This window comes from Ovis canadensis, chromosome 22, assembly GCF_042477335.2.
Source record: "Ovis canadensis isolate MfBH-ARS-UI-01 breed Bighorn chromosome 22, ARS-UI_OviCan_v2, whole genome shotgun sequence".
Taxonomy (NCBI): domain Eukaryota; kingdom Metazoa; phylum Chordata; class Mammalia; order Artiodactyla; family Bovidae; genus Ovis; species Ovis canadensis.
Window position 1 is genome coordinate 30,554,766 of NC_091266.1, and position 22,154 is coordinate 30,576,919.

The window sequence follows — 22,154 nt, forward strand, 5'->3', positions numbered from 1 at the left end:
GGGTCGCAAAGAGTTGGACACAACTGAGCAACTGAACTGAACTGAACTGAAATACTCTTAGGCTTTGAAATGTGCATGTAGTGTGACCCAACTGTATATGCAGAGTCAATGTCAATATTTTTTTAAAAAGAGCATTTCGAGGCAATTCTGCCTCATTATCACACTCCAGATAATACTAAATAGCAACCACATTGTAACCAGCAGTGACCTCTACATATCAGGGAGCAGGAAAACAAACTGGATTGTTTCAAGGTTGTACCAGCTGCCAGTTGAAATCACCCCATTGGAGGGAACTCTAAAGGGCAGTTGCTGGGTGACAGAAGAAGCTGGTTGACGTGCAGTGCTCCTTTTCGGGAAAATCCTTCCATGCAGATTTTTATTTCTACATTCTTTCATTTGATTTTGCAGCTTCATCAGAAAATGAATGTTCTGTTATTTTATCTAACAAAACGTACTGCAGCAGTTACTGGTGAAGCTGCTGAGGGCTGAACCAACTCCAGTATGAAAGTGAAATTGCCATAGTTTGAGTGCCTTCTAGCTATACTATATTATATTAAAAAGAAGAGGTTTATTTTTTCAAAGATACAAAATGTGTTTATAATTAATTAACAAAACTAAGAATTCTTTGGAAATTCTTTTATTTGTTTCTGTTCTTCTTTCCTTCTGGCTTTTATTCTCCCCTCCTCTTCTTTTAGCTCATTCTATACCACTGTTGGGCTTCCCTGGTGGCCCAGTTGGTAAAGAATCTGCCTGCAATGCAGGAGACACAGGTTTGATCCCTGGGTGGGGAAGATCCCCTGGAGAAGGAAATGGTAACCCATTCCAGTATTCTTGCCTGGAAAATCCCACGGACAGAGGAGCCTGGTGGGTTACAGTCCATGGGGTCACAAAGAGTCAGACATGGCTGAGCAACTAAACCACCACCATACCACTCTCAGCAATTTTCAGATCATCTTCCTTCTGGAAACTTTAAAGTAACAGATACTGGCCTGATTTGTGCATATGAACTTGCAGAGAAATGATAGGTCTGTTTTGAGCTAATCGCTCATTTCCCTTGGTATTAACTCTGTGACATCATCAGGGATATTCACAAACATCTCAGTGCTCCCATTTCTTGAACATGTAGGACTACACTTCCGTCCATGGAATTTTCCTGGCAAGAACACTGGAATGGGTTTTTATTTCCTTCTCCAGGGAATATGGGGGGGGTATGGGGGGGTGGGGGGGTGGGGGGGGTGGGGGGTGGGGGGGTGGGGAGGAAGAAGGGAGAACGACAAAAAAAAAAAAAAACAAACACAAGAGGGCCGGCTATTGTAGCTTTTATAAACCATTGAGAAACATTGCTCATGGTTCCCTTCTCTTAGTACGTTAGATTTAGGAACATGGGAGAAGGTAGATGGTAAATTAGAGAAACTTCTTTGCAAGGGAGTGCCCTTGCCTATATCTATCTGGTCAATTTTGGACGCTGATAAAATCTATTTTAGAACCTCTTCAGACCCCAGAAAGCTCAGAAGGGAGTGAGGATGAAGGTGAAACCCGGTCAAAGGGAGAACCTGAATATGCAAAGCCCGAGGGCATAGAACAAAAAAACACAGGAGACTCTTAAAGCTACCTTCTGCACCTTTGTTTGGGGAGGACTAATTTCCTTTACCTCCTCTTCCTCCCCCTCCTGTCTTAACAGCTGGCGTGACTCAAGTTTTTTCTTCCTTGTCTTAGACAGCAGTTCTGTCACGCCTCCAGAAAGGTATTTGTCAGACTCAACAGGAGGGTGACTTGGAGGCTATGACTATGACATTTCCAAGGACAATACATGAACCAGTAGCTCCTGGGAAAGATCCTAATAATCCTAATGGGGTGTATGAGGCTGTACACAAACAGATTCGCTTCAAAATACTAAAGAAATTTAAGCAAGCTGTTCAACATTATGGAGTAAAATCTCCTTTTACCTTAGAAATAGTGCAGGGACTAGCTGAGGGTTCCCATTTGATTATGGTGGCTCATGACCAAGACAGACAGATCCCCATCTCTTTAGATCAATTGATAGGCAGTGGAAATTGGGGGAGAACTCAAGATCAAGCGCTGATGGAAGATCACCTAGAGAACAGGTGAGGCGATACTGCATAAGAACCTGGGAGAAAATAGAGGTTAAAAGACAGGTTTTCTTTAAGAGAGGACCTCACCTGCCCAGAGAGACAGTCTCTGCTGGGACAACTTCTTATCAGTCTGTCCATCCCTGTCATCAGGGCCAATTTGAACATTCACTGGTTTAATTTTTAACTATGAAACTATGACTACAAAAACAGAGATGACACTTTTTATACTAAATGGCCATGATATTCTTTAGACTCCAGAGAAAACTGGTTAAAATGAAGTCTTTTCGAAATTGCAAAACCGGTTCTTTTTGCACGTGCAATTAAGAAAAAGCTGGCTCGTTAAAATACTTTTTTGGAGCTCCAATTCTGTCTGAGAAACGAAAACAGGCCGGGGGAAAAAGCCTAAAGTTAACTCTTATCGTGCCTTTGGGACACACAGCCCACTCTATCTGGGACTCCAGCCATGAACAAATCGGTAGAACTCAAGCCAAGAAAAAAGAAGGGGCAAAGAGACATTTTAAATATCAAGCAGAAAAAAAGAGACATTTTAAATATCACGCAGAAAACTATGAGATCTCTGTCTATATGTCTGTCTAAATTTATGTGTGTCTCAGTGTGTCTTTGTCCTTGGACAAATTTGCTAAAGGCTAATTGGTCAATGAGCTCTATTTAATTGGCCTAAAGAGAAGTAAGTGCCTATGAATCAAATAATTCTAAATTCAAAAAAATTAAAATGAATTTCAGGCTTGTGTGAACTGGGAAATATTCATTATTGAAGTGATACCTGGTATTAATGTTTATTTATTGATTTTGTGAAGATACTTTTGTAAATGACATAGCTTTGGGTGATTTATATTTACCAATCTACAGAATGATGCTATAAAGTACAGTTCACAGTTGCTAAAGGAAAGTAAGATGTGTTTTTAATAAAACGGTATAAGGAATGGAATTACATTCTATTAAGGAAAAAGGAAGTATATCTGAACTTACAGGTGGCTGTTCTCTGAATGGGCAAATAGGGTGATGAATACAGAAATGTAAGTTTCTTAAGACATTAAACTGCCTTTGAAATCTTTTATTGTTACTTTGACTAAGTGAATAACTATTGTTTCAAAATAAATATAAGCTGGTACCAATCTGGAATTTGAGTTTCTTTTCCTGTTAAAAAAAGACAAAGTCTTCTTGGAATGTGACTTTTGATAACAGACTATGTAAATTTCTTGGTCTTTAAGTGATGCACACTTGTTTTTAAAATCTTTTGTTACTTTCATAAAATGAATGAGTGTTATTTCACAATGATCTATGAAGACTATGATACACATGGACAAAGCACATTCTACTTCTACAAAATTAACTTCTCAACAGGAAATTTAAAATGCAAAAATGGCTATAAACCAAACAGTCGGGGCTATGGGAAATCCAAGACAGCCACTTGGCTTTTCCTGGCTCCCTGACAAATTTCACTTTTATTTGATAGGATAAGCCTTTCCTGGCTGTAGGGTTAATATCTCACAATGGAAAAAAAAATGGTTAAAATACAGTTTCTTAAATTTCCAGTGATCAGGGCCCCCACTTTGCTGGACAGGTCGTACAGACACTGGCAAAAATTTCATGAGCTTCTTGGAGACTATCACATTCACTGACGTCCTTTGTCGTCAGGCAAGGACCACAAAACAAAAGGATTGGTTACATGAGATTGAACAGCTAAATATGACTATAATTTTCATGACTTTTTGTCTGACATATTACTAGCTTCTAATCTTCGTTTTCAGATATTTAAAAAAAACTCTTCTCAAGTCACTGATGGTTTAAAATAATTTAGTGATTTATACCTGTGGGTAAAATTAAAATATTTTTCTTTTCTCTCTGTCTCATCCCTTCAGAAATTGGAGACATTTGGGTTCTGAACAGCCTCATCAAGGTACAAAAAAGACTGTCTCCAGACATATACAAAAATCTCAGGGTATACTGGGGCGCCCAAACTCATATAGATGAGGAGATTAACAACAGGTTGGTGGATTTAGAAAATGCAGTGCTACTCTTAGGAGAAGAAGCACAAAATCTTAAATTACAAATACATTTAAAGTGTGACTGGAACATTACTACTTTTTGTGTGACCCCCTAGGAATATAACCAATCTAAACACTCCTGGGGAAAGGTTAGACAGCACTTGCAGGGCCATAGAGCTGACAACCTTACTCTAGATATTAAAAAGCTACAAGCAAAAATCATTGGCATGCACCATGCTTCTCTTAGACCATTACCACGTACAGACAGACTTCAAGGAAGAGCAGAGGGCCTTAACTCATTGAGTCCTCTCGAGTGGATCGAAGACATCGGAGGTGATCTCACTAAAACACTAGCTATGTTTCGCTGTTTCACTATAATCTTCTGTTTAGTCCTCAGATGCATAGGAAAAACCGTTAAAGAACTAATGAAGAAAGAAGTTGCAAGATCAACATATCTTCTGCTACAAAAACAAAAAGGGAGATATGCAGGGGTTAATAGTCAGCTGCCTGTTGCTCTGGCTAAGCCATGAGAAAAGCACCATGGGAAAAGAATAAAAGCAAAATATAGCAATGCAGCATAACCCAAATAAAAGTACATCAAGGTGATCAGTTGGGGTTGTCATGCCCTGACAAGCTAAGGAAAAACATAGTGTGGACCTTGGAACGCCGGATCAGCGCAAATTCAGAACACTGCTTTTGCACACACTAAGAGGTTTTCCCAAGGCATATGCGGGTCTATGACCTCCAGCTAGATGATAGCCCTTGTACAAGAAAATAACAAAGATAGTTTAAAGTAATCAATAAAATGGGAGATGTGACCAGGGACATAGGAGGCTGACTTCAACGTAATACAACAGATACTTTCTGCTTGCCAAGACACTAAATACAAGTGATGTGGCTCCAAGGAGCAGAGCTCCTGACCCAAGAGGTCTTGAGTCCCCTGGTCCCATCTTTAAAACTTTAATTCTGTCTCTTGTTTCTTTTCCCAAACTGTGTGTCGACCACTTTTGATCCCTACCTGCTTTGCTGGCCGCAGCAATCCAGGACCAACCTCTGTGGTGCTTGTTTTTCTTCCATTTCCAGAGCACATTGTCTCAGACTATGAGATTGGTTGCTGTGAAATGAGGCTGGCAGGACACTATTTCTGCAACCAGATGTTCTGTTCAGCAATATGAGGTTGTGCTATGAGGCATCTGAAATCTCCAGTTTGGTCCTGGGCTGGAAGGGGGTGGGGGGCTGAAGTTCAGCCAGAGCTGGACTGGCTAAACTGGGCGCCCTAGCTAGCATAGGGTCACATCAGCTCTGAGGATCTGTGTATTCACTTAGAGGGATGTCTTTACATACTGCACAAAAGAGCTGTTTGTACCAGCAGGACTCCCCTGCAAACTCAGAGGGCCCCTTGGAAACCAGACTACTGACACTTGGATGAACATCAACTAAAATAATGTTCATTTGCTTACTGAATATTTATTGAGCACCCATTATATGCTAAACACTGTGCCTGACACTGCAGAGCCAAAAGTGAATAAAGAAATTACAGTCGGGGAAGGTTGGGAAGTGATGCAGAAAGCAGGAATGTGGACAGGTATGACAAGGGCCACCCTAGATATGAGTGCGAAGGTAGTAGAAGCATCCGCAGAAGGCTAATATAAGGCGCAAAGGGTCGGAGGAGGCTTGGACGAGGGACTCACCACCAAGATGAGGCTTGAAGGGGTGATCACAACAGCTAACATTTATTGAGCACATACGGTATACATCCATCCAGCCCTGTTCAGACAGCCCTGCATGAGAACCCTCATTTAGTCCTTACAACACCCTATGAGGTAGATAACATTATTCTCTCCATTTTACAGATAGGAAACTTAGGCTCACAGTAAATGGTGGAGCTGGATTCAAATCAGAGCAGCTTGGTTCTAGACTAAAGGGGGAGGAAAGAGCCAAATCAGCCTTCAAGGCAGGGGCAAGTGCTGTGCAACAGCGTAGAGGGAGGAAAGATGCTCCCCAAGTCCTTTGAGGAACTCAAAGTGTCTGGGGGTGGGAACAGGAGTCCTGAGATGACACAGCTCCATCTGCAGGTTAGAAGGGAAACCAGAGGCAGGGGACAGCCTGCTGTGGACTGTCAAAAAGCAACTGTGTGATTCCTGTCATCTAACTCCTCCTGGCTTCAGTCTCTCCCTTTTGTAAAAGACGGTAATAAGAATACCTGGGCTCTACCATAGAGAATGGCTATGGGCATCAAATGGGGAAAATGCATGTAAACTTGATAGTACAATGCAAATTCCTTCCCAGACTTGAGATTTCATCAGTATCATTTCCCCAGTAGCTTCAAAGATTTGCAAACCCTAATCAACAGTGTCAGGGCAGTAGCAAGAGACTTTGAAGTAGAGCAGCAGGGTGGGGAAATAGACCCTCATCCTGTGTCTATCACTTGCATCCAAACTCACCACTTGCTGTGTGATTCCAAGGCAAGCTACTCTCTCACCATCAACTACATCATCTGGGCAATGGGGATGATGATAGCATTCACCTTATAAGTCGCTGGGAGGAATAAATAACACTTGTAATATGCTTAGGACAGCTCCCAGCACAGAGGAAAGACAAAACGTTAACAGCTATCATTTTTAACATTATTAAGAACTCTATTGACTACTCACCCCATTCCTCCACGTTCTATGTGATAAAAACACATGCAGATATTAGAGAGCAGAGCTGATGAAGGTTTGCAATCCAACGCAAGTGCACTGCTCTGGACGTTCTTCCTGGCTCCCACAGGCTGGCAAGCAGCTGGCTCTCCATGCTCTCTGTCCTGGAAGAAAGTGCCCCAAAGAGGTAAAACACAGGGATCAAACACCATTTGCGCAAACCAGGCTGCTCTCATCATTTTTAGACAATCTAAACATCTACTTTTATATCTATTCCTTATTAGATGGTGAAATTCTCAAAGGTGTCCTGGTGTCTAGCCTGGTACCAGCACGTAGTACACAGTTGATATATGCATGTGAATTCATCTGAATTTGAGCTTTAAAGCTCAGTATATAGAGAGTATGATAACATTTTTTGAAACTCCAGGCTAATAATATCTCCAGGATTTTAAATATATTAAATGGGCAAAAGATACTATAGTTCTAAATGCGGCAGTGTTCCCTTGTAATAGTCAATATTGATAATTATACATCATATGTTCATATAGTGTTATACAAAGAACAAAATGAGCCAATAAAACTACATACACTAACAAGGATGAATTTCACAAACATTATACTGAATGAGAAGCCACGCAAAAACAAATGCATACTGTATAATTCCCATCATATGAAGTTTAAAAACAAGCAAAACTAATGTATAGCTTTAAAAGTCTGGGTATTGATTATCTTTGGAAGAGGTGTACTGATGGGGAGGAGGCACAAGAGAGACTTTTGAAGAACTGGTTACATTTCTTTCTTTTTTAAAATAAATGTGCTTTTTAATTTTGTCAAGTACATTTTTCTTTTTCCTTTTATTATTTATTTATTTTGGCTGTGCCGCATGGCATGTGGGATCTTAGTTCCCTGACCAGCAGTAAAATCCATACCCTCTGAAGTGGAAGCACAGGGTCTTAGCCTTTGAACCATGAGGAAAGTCTCACATTTCTTGACCTGAAGTATTATTTTCATGGGCACATTAAATTTGTGATCATTCTTTGAGCTGTACACTTATGATCTGTGTATTTTTTCCTGTATGATAGTTATACTTCAATAAAATATAACTTTATAAAAATAATTATGGCACATTAAAAAAATCATCTCCGCAAGTAAGAACAGGGCATTCAAAAAGTAGCTGAACCTACACTAATCAACCAATAAGAAAGGACAGTGAAAGGAAAAACATGATGGATTTCAGAAGGTATATAGACTTGGTTGGTATATTGGCTGAAGATGCAAGGGATTGTTAACTATATATCTGCATGGGAAGAAAACCCAAAGTGGCCTTGCAGTTTGATAAGACTGTCTCAATTGCTAACCTTTCTCTATAACTACCACCAAATGGACCTCCATTTTATTAGCTCAAAACTCTGAGGATAGAGGACTTCAACTTCAGCCTGTAATGTGCTAACTGATACTACCCCCTGCCATAAATAAAATACTGATAAATACAGACAAATATTTAAAACATCTATTTTTAGATACTGAACAACAAGCTTCTCAAGACTGTAATCTCTGAAAGAGGGAAACAAATGAGGTAAGTCCTGCAAATGCCCCAGCTTCAAAGGCATTTAGATCCTGGCATAAAGGAGGAGAATCCAAAACAGAAACAGACTTACAGACGTAGAAAGCAAACTTATGGTTACCAAAGGGGAAAGGGAAGGGGGAGGAGATACATTATAAGATTAACCGATACAAAACGCTATACACAAAAGAGATAAGTAACAAGGATTTATTGTATAGCACAGGGCACTATATTCAATAACTTACAATAATTTATAATAGAAAATAATCTGAACACACACACACATATATATAACTGGATCACTTTGCTGTACACCTAAATCTAACACAATATTGTAAGTCAGTTCAGTTCAGTTCAGTCGCTCAGTTGTGTCTGACTCTTTGCGACCCCATGAAGTGCAGAATGCCAGGCCTCCCTGTCCATCACCAACTCCCAGAGTTTACCCAGACTCATGTCCATTGAGTTGGTAATGCCATCTAACCATCTCATCCTCTGTTGTCACCTTCTCCTCCTGCCTTCAATCTTTCCCAACATCAGGGTCTTTGCAAATGAGTCAGCTCTTCGCATCAGGTGGCCAAAATATTGGAGTTTCAGCTTCAACATCAGTCCTTCCAATGAACAAACACCCATGACTGATTTCCTTTAGGATGGACTGGTTGGATCTCCTTGCAGTTCAAGGGACTCTCAAGAGTCTTCTCCAACACCACAGTTCAAAAGCATCAATTCTTCGGCACTCAGCTTTCTTTATAGTCCAACTCTCACATCCATACATGACTACTGGAAAAACCATAGCCTATACTTCAATTTAAACAATGAATAGGGAATCAATGATTTGTGAAACAAAATGAAGCAGTCTAACATTTGTATAAATGTATTAGGGAGGTAGTATAGTGGTAGGGAGGAGGGACTGAGAAAATATTTGAAAAAATAATGGTTGCTAATTTTTCTATATTTGATGGAAATATCAACTTAAAGATCCAAGAAGCTCAATGATCTTCAAGCAGGATAAACACAGAGAAAACTACAAATTACACAAATGAATACTGATGAAAATCAATAATAAAAAGTTGACCGGGAAAACAAGGGCACAGAGATAAGAAAATTACTGATGTCTCATCAAAGAAAATACAAGCCAAAAGAGAATAGAATAAGATTTTTAAAGGGTGAAGAGGAAAAAAAAGCAGCCAACATATAATTATATATTTAACAAAAATGTCCCTCTAAAGACATGTTTCAGACAAAGAATAAGAGACTTAGTTGCCAGCAGATATGTTGCTCATTTTTTAAAAAATTGAAGTATAGTTTATTTACAATATCATATTAGTTTCAGGTGTACAATAGAGTGATTCAAAATATTATAGATTATACTCCATTTAAGGTTATTATAAAATATTGGTTATATTTCTGTGCTGTAAATATATATTCTGTGCTGTAGCTTATTTATTTTATACACAGTAGTTTATATTGGAGAAAGGAATGGCAACCCACTCCAGTATTCCTGCCTGGAGAATTCCATGGACAGAGGAGCCCAGCGAGCTACAGTCCATGGGGTCAGAAAGAGTCGGGCACCACTGAGCGACTAACACTAGACTATGCTAGCAGTCTGTATCTCTTAATCATTTACCTCTATCTTGCCCCTTCCCTTTCCCTCTCCCTACTGGTAACCACTAGTTCTTTATATCTGTGAGTCTGTTTCTCTTTTGTTATATTCATTTCATTTGCTTTATTTTTAAAATTCCACATATAAGTGATATCATACAATATTTATGCTTCTCTGTTTGACTTATTTTACTAACCAACAGAGGATGAGATCATTGGATGGCATCATCGACTCAATGGTCATAGTTTGAACAAACTCCTGGGGGTAAGTGAAGGACAGGAAAGCCTGGCGTGCTGTAGTCCATGGGGTTGCAAAGAGTCAGACACAACCGAGTGACTGAACAACAAGATTCATAAAGTCTGACTCAATCAATCCACTATTATGTCAATCATTTCCAATACTCTTCATGTCCATCTATGTTGATGCAAATGGCAAATTTTCATTTTTTTTAAGGCTGAGTATTATACCTCTCTTTCTATGTATATGGAGAAGTATATAAGATCCTCTGGAGAAGGAAATGGCAACCCTCTCCAGTATTCTTGCCTGGAAAATCTCATGGATGGAGGAGCCTGGTGGGCTACAGTCCACGGGGTCGCAAAGAGTTGGACATGAATGAGCGACTTCACTTTCACTTTTCACTTTCATATATAGATAGATAGATAGGATTACTATATATATATATATATATCAGAATACTATGAATACTGGGGTATATATATATATATCTCTCTCTCTCTCTCTCTTTGACTTAGTATTTTCATTTTCTTTTGATAGATACCCAGGAATGGAATTGTTAGATTGTATAGTAGCTCTGTTTTTAGTTTTTTCAGGCACTTCCATACTGTTTTCCATAGTGGCTGCACCAATTGACATTACCAACAGTGTACAAGGGTTCCTTTTTCTAAACATATTGCCAACATTTGTTATTCGTGTTCTTTTTCATGACAGCCATTCCGACCGGTGTGAGGTGACACTTCATTGTGGTTCTGATTTGCATTTTTCATGATTAGCTATGCTGCACATCTTTTCATGTGCCTGTTGGCCATCTCCACATCTTCTTCGGAGAAATGCCTATTCAGATGTTCACTCCATTTTTTAATTGGGTTGCATTTTTTGTTTGTTTGTTTGTTTTTGAGTTGTATGAGTTGGTTTTGTACTTTGGATATTAACCTCTTGCTGGTCACATCATTTGCAATATTTTCTCCCATTCAGCAGGGTAATGTTTTGTTGATGGTTTCCTTTGCTGTGCAAAAGATTTAAGTTTAATTAGGCTCCATATTTTTGCTTTCATTTATATTGCCTTAGGAGACAGATCCAAAAATATAGTGCTATGATTTATGTCAAAGAGGGTGGGCTTATCATATATGATCTCTATTATGCTGAAGTATGTTTCCTTTATACCCACTTCGTTGATTCAACATCATATACAGATGTCGAATTTTGTCAAAAGATTTTTTTCTGTATTTATTAACATGATCATATGATTTTTATTATTCAATTTGTTGACAGGGTGGATATTAACATGTGGATATTGACCTATCCTGGCATACTGACCTATTCAGGAATCCTTGGGATAAATTCCACTTGATTATGATGAATAATCCTTCTAATGCATTTTTGAATTCCATTTGCTAATATTTTGTTGAGGATTTTTGCATCTGTGTTCATCAGTGACACTGACTTGTAGTTTTCTTTTTTTGTTATATATTTGTCTGGTTTGGTATCATGTTTAGGTTTTTAGTTTTAAATCTCTTTCATTTATTTCTGCTCTGATCTTTATGAATTATTTCCTTCTACTAACTGAGTTTTGTTTGTTTTCTTTTTCTAGTTCCTTTAGGTGTAAAGTCAGGTTGTTTAAGATTTTTCTTTTTTCCTGAAGTAGGCTTGTATTACTATAAACTTCCCCCTTAGAACATCCCCCAGATTTTGGATTGTTGTGTTTTCATTTTCATTTTCTCCAAGTATTTTAAAACTTCATCTGTAATTTCTTCAGTGATCCATTGGTTGTTTAGTAGTATACTGTTTAGCCTCCACATATTTGTGGTTTTTGCAGTTTTATTCTTGCTACCATCAGCACCAGTGTCCAAGCGGTAGAATGGGTTCTCAAGAATTGCTGACTCCAGTGTCCGTGTCCCCAGGGGGAGCTCCAGCTGCCTCCTGCCTCTCTGGGAGACTCTCCGAGATCAACAGGTGGGTCTCACCCAGCTCCTTTCAAATTACTACTTCTGTCCAAGATATTGGAGCATGTGAGATTTTGTGTGCCCCCTTTAAGAGTGGAGTCTACTTCCCACAGCGCTCCGAGTCTCCCAAGAGTGAGCCTAGCTGGTCTTCAAAGCCAAACCTTCTAGGGGCTTTTCCTCCCAGTATAAGACCCCTGGGCTGAGGAACCTAGTATGGGGTTCAGACCCCTTGATCCTTGAGGAGACCCTAAGCAACTGTAACTACCCTCCCCTGTGTGGGTGACCACCTGGGGTGTGGGTCTTGACTATGTGACGACTTTGCCCCTCCTATCAGTTTGCTGTGGTTCCTTCTTTATATCTTTTGTTGTCGTCCAGTTGTTCAGTCCCTAAGTCGTGTCCAATTCTTTGCAACCCCATGGACTGCAGCATGCGAGGCTTCCCTGTTCTTCACTATCTCCCAGAGTTTGTTCAAACTCATGTCCATTGAGTCGGTGGTGCTATCCAAACATTTCATCCTTTTTCGCCCCCTTCGCCACTTGCCCTCAATCTTTCCCAGCATCAGGATCTTTTCCAGTGAGTCAGCTCTTCACATCAGGTGGTCAAAGTATTGGAGCTTCAGCTTCAGTATCAGTTCTTCCAATGAATATTCAGGGTTGATTTTCTTTAGGATTGACTGGTTTGATCTCCTTGTTGTCCAAGTGACTCTCAAGAGTCTTCTCCAACACCACAGTTCAAAAGCATCAATTCTTCAGCATTCTTCCTTCTTTTATGGGCCAACACTCACATCCATACGTGACTACTGGAAAAACCATAGCTTTGACTAGATGGACCTCTGTGGACAAAATGATGTCTCTGCTTTTTAGTATGCTGTCTAGGTTTGTCATAGCTTTTTTCCCAAGGAGCAAGCATCTTTTAATTTCATGGCTGCAGTCACCATCTGCAGTGATTTTGGAGCCCAAGAAAAGAAAATCTGTCTCTATTTCTACTTTTTCCCCATCTATTTGCCATGAAGTGCTGTGATCAGATGCCATGATCTTCTTTTTTTGAATGTTGAGTTTTAAGCCAGCTTTTTCACTCTCCCCTTTCACCTTCATCAAGAGGCTCTTTAGTTCCTCTTTGTTTTCTGCCATTAAAGTGGTATCATCTCCCTATCTGAAGTTGTTGATATTTCTCCCAGCAATCTTGATTCCAACCTGTGAGTCATTCAGCCCAGCATTTCACAAGGTGTACTCTGCATATAAGTTAAATAAGCAGGGTGACAATGAAAGGTTGTTGTTGAATCACGACAATGGTATAAACTCCCGACAGGTTTCTGCCATAAGCTGTATGAGATCACCGTGGAATCGCAGAGCAGGGCTCCTTACTTACTTCATGCAGGGCATGTCATTCATTCACACAAGCACACCGTTAGAATTAGTAAAGCACAGCAGAAAACATGTTCGCTAAGAGAACAAAGAACTAGAGTTCCAAGCATCCTCACCTTGTCCTGAAGGATCCCGGACGAGCCCCCAAGATGAAAGGTTGTTGTTGAATCATGGCACCAGGATTCTTGGCCCCTGGAGAAGAAGAATTCAATCTGGGGCCAGAGACGAGGCTTGATCGCTCAGAGCTTTTGTATAATAAAGTTTTATTAAAGTATAAAGGAGATAGAGAAGGTTTCTGACATAGGCATCAGAAGGGGGCAGAAAAAGTACCCCCTTGCTAGTGTTAGCAATGGAGTCATATACTCTCCAGTAAATCCAAAGAATGTCTGGAGGTTGTAAAGACCTCATCAGACCTACTCCCATAACTTACATTTCAAGATAATGGAATTAGCCAGAAGGTTTAATCCAGAGACTATCCTCAGGCAGAATACATTGTTGTTATATAATTCTAAGGAATGTAGAGAAAAAAAGTTTGTCCTTTCTTCCTCCTTGAGAATTCCAGACCCCTCTTTCCTTGGGGACCCCTAGACTTCTTATCAACCTGCCTAGGAAATGACTCTCTCAACAATATACAACCTTGATGTACTTTTTCCAGTTTTGAACAAGTCAGTTGTTTCATGTGTAGTTCTGTTGCTTCTTGTCCTGCATACAGGTTTCTGAGGAGACAGGTAAGGTGGTCTGCTATTCCTATCTCTTTAAGAATTTTCCACAGTTTGTTGTGATCCACGCAGTCAAAGGCTTTAGTCAAGTCAATGAAGCAGAAGTATATATTTTTTGGAACTCCCTTCCTTTTTCATGATCCAACAGATGTTGACAATTTGATCTCTGGTTCCTCTGCCTTTTCCAAACCCAGTTTTGTACATCTGAAAGTTCTCTGTTCACGTACTGCTGAAGCCTAACTTGAAGGATTTTGAGCATAATCTTGCTAGCATGTGAAATGAGTGCAATTGTATGGTAATTTGAAGATTCTTTAGCATTGCCTTTCTTTGAGATTGGAATGAAAACTGACTGGCCTTTTCCAGTCCTGTGGCCACTTCAGAGTTTCCCAAATTTGCTGACATATTGAGTGCAGCACTTCAACAGCATCATCTTTTAGGATTTGCAATAGCTCAGCTGGAATTCCATCTCCTCCACTGGCTTTGTCTGTAGTAATACTACCTAAGTCCCACTTGACTTCACACTCCAGGATGTCTGGCTCTAGGTGAGAGACCACATCATTTGGGTTATCCAGGTCATTAAGACCTTTTTTGTGCAGTTCTGTGTATTCTTGCCCCCTCTTCTTAATCTCTTCTGCATCTGTTGGGTCTCTGTGGTTTCTGTTCTTTTTCATGCCCATCTTTGATGAAAAATTTCCCTTGGTATCTTTAATTTTCTTGAAGAGATCTTTAGGCTTTCCCATTCTATTGCTTTCCTCTATTTCTTTTCACTGTTCACTTAAGAAGGATTTCTTATCTCTCCTTGCTATTCTCTGGAACTCTGCATTCATGCAGGTATATCTTTCTCTATATCTTTAGTTGTAGAAAATCTTTTTCTGTTAGATTCCAGTCTTTCTCATCAACAGTTGCTCGTAAGTGGTTGTAATTTTGGTGCACCCACAATAGGAGGTGAGTTCTGGATCTTTCTACTCTATTATCTTATTCTCAGAATCTTCTCCACAAGAAATGTTTTTTAAAAGTTCCTCAGGCTAAAGGAAAATGATACCATAAAGAAACTTAGATCTTCACAAAGGCAAGAAGGGTGCCAGAAATGGTAAATATTTGAGTATATATAAAAGATCTTTTCCTTCTTTTATTATCTTTAAAAGATAATTGACTGTCACCCACAAAATAATAATAAATGTATCCCTATATGAAGAAACTTATGACCATCTATTTTTCCCTCCCCCACCCTTTTAAATATATGTCATAGATTTTATTTCTACATTATAAGTGTGGATACTCATGAACACGTGCACCCACACACATACACTTATGCACATATAACTTGCAGAACAAAGGAACAAGGTGAATACACCTTCGCAGAACTAGACTAGCCTTAAAGCATTTGTTTTTCTAGGTCAGTAACGCTGGTAAAGTAATGCTCAAAATTCTACAAGCCAGGCTTCAGCAATACGTGAACTGTGAACTTCCTGATGTTCAAGCTGGTTTTAGAGAAGGCAGAGGAACCAGAGATCAAATTGCCAACATCCGCTGGATCGTGGAAAAAGCAAGAGAGTTCCAGAAAAACATCTACTTCTGCTTTATTGACTATGCCAAAGCCTTTGACTGTGTGGATCACAATAAACTGTGGAAAATTTTGAAAGAGATGGGAATACTAGACCACCTGACCTGCCTCTTGAGAAATCTGTATGCAGGTCAGGAAGCAACAGTTAGAACTGGACATGGAACAACAGACTGGTTCCAAATAGGAAAAGGAGTATGTCAAGGCTGTATATTGTCACCCTGCTTATTTAACTTCTATGCAGAGTACATCATGAGAAACGCTAGACTGGAAGAAACACAAGCTGGAATCAAGATTTCTGAGAGAAATATCAATAACCTCAGAGATGCAGATGACACCACCCTTATGGCAGAAAGTGAAGACGAACTCAAAAGCCTCTTGATGAAAGTGAAAGAGGAGAGTGAAAAAGTTGGCTTAAAGCTCAACCTTCAGAAAACGAAGATCATGGTATCTGGTCCCATCACTTCATGGGAAATAGATGGGGAAACACTGGAAACAGGGTCAGACTTTATTTTTTGGGGCTCCAAAATCACTGCAGATGGTGATTGCAGCCATGAAATTAAAAGATGCTTACTGCTTGGAAGAAAAGTTATGACCAATCTACATAGTATATTCAAAAGCAGACACATTACTTTGCCGACTAAGGTCCGTCTAGTCAAGGCTATGGTTTTTCCAGTAGTCATGTATGGATGTGAGAGTTGGACTGTGAAGAAGGCTGAGTGCCGAAGAATTGATGCTTTTGAACTGCGGTGTTGGAGAAGACTCTTGAGAGTCCCTTGGACTGCAAGGAGATCCAACAAGTCCATTCTGAAGGAGATCAGCCCTGGGATTTCTTTGGAAGGAATGATGTTAAAGCTGAAACTCCAGTACTTTGGCCACCTCATGCGAAGAGTTGACTCATTGGAAAAGACTTTGATGCTGGGAGGAACTGCGGGCAGGAGGAGAAGGGGACGACCGAGGATGAGATGGCTGGATGGCATCACTGACTCAATGGACGTGAATCTGGGTGAATTCTGGGAGTGGGTGATGGACAGGGAGGCCTGGCGTGCTGCAATTCATGGGGTCGCAAAGAGTCAGACATGACTGAGCGACTGAACTGAACTGAATGGTTAAGTGGACTTGGGTGTTAGAGAGTCAAGGCAAAGTCTAATTCCACCAATCATAAGTATAGAACTCTGAGCAAGAAATGTAACTAGACAAAACCTAAATTTACTTATCTGTAAAAGGTGGGTACTGCCTCTTGAGTAGCGTGGGTCCGAAGATTAACTAAATTACCATATATAAATTGTTAGCATATTGCCTGCCTGGCAAGAACAAAGACTTGACAAAGGGCAACCATTATTATCCTAAAGTCAAACGTATCCCCACCGGGCCAGATGCCAACTTGGTCAGAGAGCAGTTGATCGAAAAGATATGATGGAACACTGGAAAGTAGGAGGTGGTAAAATACACTGAAATTTTTCCTCTTCCAAAGCAGAATAAAGGAAATCATCTAAAGTTAATAAATCAGTAACAGGGAACTAAGAATGTATAAGAGTATAACGGTGATCACTAGATGAATTAGAAACAGAGAGTGTTTACAGTGATTGCCTTTGAGAAGTGCAATTGAGGGAAGAGAGAAAAGTTTTTGTTCTTCATAAAGTATCTTTTTATACTGTTAAAAATTTAACCTATATTAAATACTGTATAAAACTTCAAAACCTAGTTTTATAATTTAGAATGTACATATGGAGCAAGGAGAAAGGTTAAACAAATATACCAGGATTTGTGTAAAAATTGAGCTTCTTGATGTCCTATCTTTGCACCACTGAAGGGGAAACTACTGCTGCTCCAGAAAACCAGTGCTGGCCTCTGTTACATTGTAGTTGCCAAGAACTGTGTGTGTGTCCATACATCTGTTTGTAAAGTAAATAATGTTTTATGATTAAACCCTTGCCTAATTCTGCCTCCCTTTAGGACTTATACTATTAAAAATTAAAATGCTAAGAAGCAAAGAAAAGCAATTTTTATAATATTAACTAAAGCCAGCCTATTTTCTCTTCTATAATGATAACCTCATTATCACACTCCAGTATCCACACCTCTGATTTCTAACTTACTTCTGTTGTCCAAAGCTGGGGTCTTGGCTAGGACCCTCAGGAAAGGAGTTCATAGGCAATATATAAAGATCCCCACAAAGAACACAGATCTGATTTTAGTCCCTTCCTGAATCTTCTGCTTGTCTGGGCACTCTACTATTTTCCCTCCATTCTCTTGCTCATCTGATCTATTTCTCTTGGCCCATTAAATCTCATTATTGGGAAAGTTAAGATGCTACAGAGACACCATAAGCTAGAGAGACAAGACACACAGCATCATCGTAGTATAGAATGTAGTCATGGAATGCGGCCATAGTAAGAGCCTTAAGGTGCAAGCCAGGATATAAAGTGAAAGAAACCTCTTTAATGAGGTTTTTTTGGAAGCTAGCAATCCTAGTAATTAAGTCTTCTGGATGAGTAGTCATCTGGACCATGGACTTCAGCTTCTGATGGCACTGGGTTCTAACCATACCTCTGTCCTCCCCACCAGCGTGACTCTGGCAAGTTGTTTAACATCTCTAAGTCTCAATTTTCTCATCTGGAAAATGAGGGTAATAATACACACATCTTTTTAAAAAAGAACTTGCTCTCTGGTGTTCTACATATTATTAACTCAAGTCATTCTCACAGCAGTTGGGTACTATTATTATCCCTTTCTATAGACGTGTAAACCGAGGCTCAGAGGGAGGCTAAGTAACTTGTCTGAAGTCACACAGCTGTTAAGTAAGGCAGACAAGAGAGTATCCAGGCAGTCTGCCTTCAGAGCCCTGCTTTCAGCTATTATGCTAAACTGTCTGATAAAGTTCACCTGAGGATTAAATGAAACGATGCATTTAATAGCACTTGGCATATTTTGAGCATTTAATAAAGAGCAATTATTATAATGAGAGCTGGATAGAATCCAAATCCCAAATTATAACAAACTTGGGGGTAAGGTAGATTACACTGTACTTTTATCATATGAAGCCAAGTCTAAAGTTCACACATCCTCATTCTCAGATCATCTGCAAAGAGAAAGCAAGCTCCCACAGGAGCAAACAGGTTCCTGGGGGCACCAGAAATCATTTTTACAGGAGCTGTCTGTTGCTCAGTGGGAACAGAGGAGAGTACTAAAGCAAGGGCTTGACCGAGAAGCAGCGGAGTCCAGGTGGGGCAGGAGGCACGCCAGCCCTGCCCCTGGTGCATTATGGATGGCTGCGGTGGGGGCCTTTAGGATGGGAACCATAAATAGTGGGATGTCTCAAGTAATCAAAGGTTTTCACAATTCTCTGGTAGGAGTAAACCACAGACAACGAGGGAATTTGATAGCTATTAAAACCAGGGTTCCGCAGCTGGGAGGTAACTTTGCAGCCTGAAGAGGTCTGTTTTCTGAGACTGACTGCAGTACGGTTCAAGTCAGAGCAAAAGAAGATACCCGGAACTCCATCACGAGTGAAGCCTTAACAGGAGCCGGCCTGGGAGCAAGAAAGGGACCAGAGGCCATGCTGGGTAAGCCTCAATGGTGGCGTTCTCCGGGCTCTCATCCAAGGAACTGGCATCTTGGTGACAAGATTTGCCTCTGCCCAGTTTCCCAAGGATTCTCCTTTTGCCGAAAACCTCTTCTAGTTGCCATCAGCCCAGTTACCATCCTCACCTTTTGGAGACTATTGACAATACTAGTGGAACTTCTCTCTCAGGAATTCTTCAACTGAATGAGCTGTAGTTCTAGGAAGGATTTCAGAAGATCAAGTTCAGTCTGTTTTCAAAACTGTAGGTGGGATAACTATGGCCAAATAGGCTATGAAGAAACGTTCAGAATCTTTTTCTGTTTAAAGGAACATGGCCGGGGGGCGGGGGGGAGCGGTTCTTAAAAGATAATACATTTATTTATTCACACTTGGATTGCATTTGTGATCAAAATAAATGTCTAAAATCTTTAAAATGAAATACAGTAAGTACTTAGAAGATGAAGGGCTACACAGCAGTCATGAAGCATGACTTTCCTCGGGGACTTCTCTGCCTGGTTTTGTTTTCTTAGTCAAACAACAAAAAATGCCTGGAGATTGCTCTTTCTTTAAAAAAATAAATAAAGCAAGGAGCTGCTGGAGAAAGTTCCAGCCAGGCTAAGGCCCGCAGGGCTCTGCTCTGCCTAACAATGAGTGCTTGGGGACCCAGTCCTGTGACTTCTGAGCTGAGGAAATGGAGATGAAGAGAACCCAATGGATGCATTCAGACACGCACAACCACACAGAACACTGTTCTAACCCCCAGGCGAGTGTGTCAAACTGGGAAGGCGCAGGAAGCTAAATGAAACTCACATGGTTGGGAACGGTTTTGCATGATGCTAGGTCATGTTAGCCTCCTTTTTTTTTCCTCCATCATCCCCTACCACATTTCTATGAGGAATGCAGCCTTATCTCTCTTGTTCCCCACTCTACCCCTGCTAGGAATTGTGAATGGTCAGGCATATGCACTCAAACAGCATCAGCTGAATGAGTTACATGGCAGAATGATACTAAGATCAACGTAAATATGTTAGGGAATAGAATGGAAAACTGACAAAGTTTGAAGTTGGGACGCCGAACTTCAAAGAAACTAAGCTTCCCATTTCTGATGAAGGCTTTAAATTCTGTCTCCAGAAATTAGAGTTCAAAGCTCACACTTCTTAGCTGTGAGGGACACTTAGATGGAAAAGTTTCAGAAGCCTGGAACATGCAATAGCGTGCTGCTGCTCTTCCTCCTGTTCTTTCTTTCTTTAACAAATATTTATTTACGTCTTATTTTTGGCCATGCTGGGTCTCCGTTGCCACGTGCCAGCTTTCTCTAGTTGTGGCTACTCTCTGGTTGCCGTGCACGGACTTCTCACTGTGGCAGCTTCTCGCTGCAGAGCACGGGCGCCTCAGCAGCTGTGGTGCATGGGCTTAGTTGCCCTGCAGCGAGCGCGTGGGGACCTGCCCAGACCAGGGGTGGGACCGATGTCCCCTGCACTGGCAGGTGGATAACCACTGGACCACCAGGGAAGTCCTATGATTTCCTTTTTGAAATGCATTATTACCTCTGTATCCGTACGAGCCAGAACTTAAGAGACGGATGGCCATGTTGGGGGAAATATCTTGCCTGCCTCAGTTTGTAGGGAGACCTAGATTCGCTTTAACTTTGGATTTACATCGCTGTTTTTTTTAGCTGTCTACTGCACACCCTCAGAAGGGCTTTTCCTGTCATATTTTTAACTTTCTAAAATAGTGGTAAATATACATAATATAAAATTTATCATTTTAACCATTTTTAAGTATACAGCTCAGTGGCATTAAGTGAACTCACATTGCTGTACAATGATCGTGATCCATCACAGGACTCTTTCATCATCTCAGACTGATACTCTGTACCCGTTATATCACAACTCCCCATTCCCTCCTCCCCTCAGTTCCTGGCAACTACCATTCTATTTTATGTCTCAATAAATTTGACTGTTTTAGGTCCCGAATATAAGTGGAATCATACAGTAGTTTTCCTTTTAGGTTTGACTTATTTCAATTAGCATAATGTTTTCAAGGTTCATCCATGTATCATGGAAAGAATTCCCTTCCTTTTTTCAGCCTGAATAATATTCCATTTTATGTATAGACCACCTTTTCTTTATCCATTCATCCACTGATGATCTATGGGTTGTTTCCCTCTTTGGTTTTTATGAATAATACTGTTATGAACACTGGTGTACAAACATCTGTTCGATAGCTTGCTTTCAATTTTTCTGAGTGTATACAAATCAGTACCAAGATACCAGTCTGGTGTACATCAGCTAGACATACGGGAAAGAGCTCCTGACTCACACATGTCTCACTTAAGAACATCCCTGACATGTAAAACATAGTGGGATTCAGGAGTTGATCTTCTGCAGTCCCTGGAGGTCTCTGTTTGCCACCACTGGGATCATGAGGATTGTGGATTCTACCTTGTTATTCATGATGGGACAGCTAGAACTCAGCTCTCTTCTGCTTTCATCTTCCTTCTTTTTCTTGACACCAGAACTATATGTGAGCCACGGTCACTTTAGCTAGCTGGTATCATGTCAAGAGTTCCTGTTTTCACTAGAAGATTGAATTTCTTCAGAAGCAGAGGAGTTTCAGTTGGAACACTACATGACTCTGCAAACGGAAGCAATGCTCTTTCACATCTGTTCAACTAATTCTGTCCATTCCATCTTTTAGCTAACTCAAAATCAATTCGTCCTCCTTGCCTCCTCTGCTTTGAGGTCAAAAATTTCACCGAGACCACTGCTATGGGCTGAGTTAGTTTCCGCTACAGTCAGGATTTCTGCCCCACCCTTCTCATTATAGAGGAAATCCATCTTTCCCCAGCTTAATA

The 22,154-nt window shown here is 40.4% G+C and overlaps 1 pseudogene; it reads left to right on the plus strand.

The window, feature by feature from the left end:
- Positions 1-12,003: 12,003 nt before the first annotated feature.
- Positions 12,004-19,469, plus strand: LOC138427922 (mitochondrial import inner membrane translocase subunit Tim17-A pseudogene; annotated as a pseudogene).
- Positions 19,470-22,154: the final 2,685 nt, after the last annotated feature.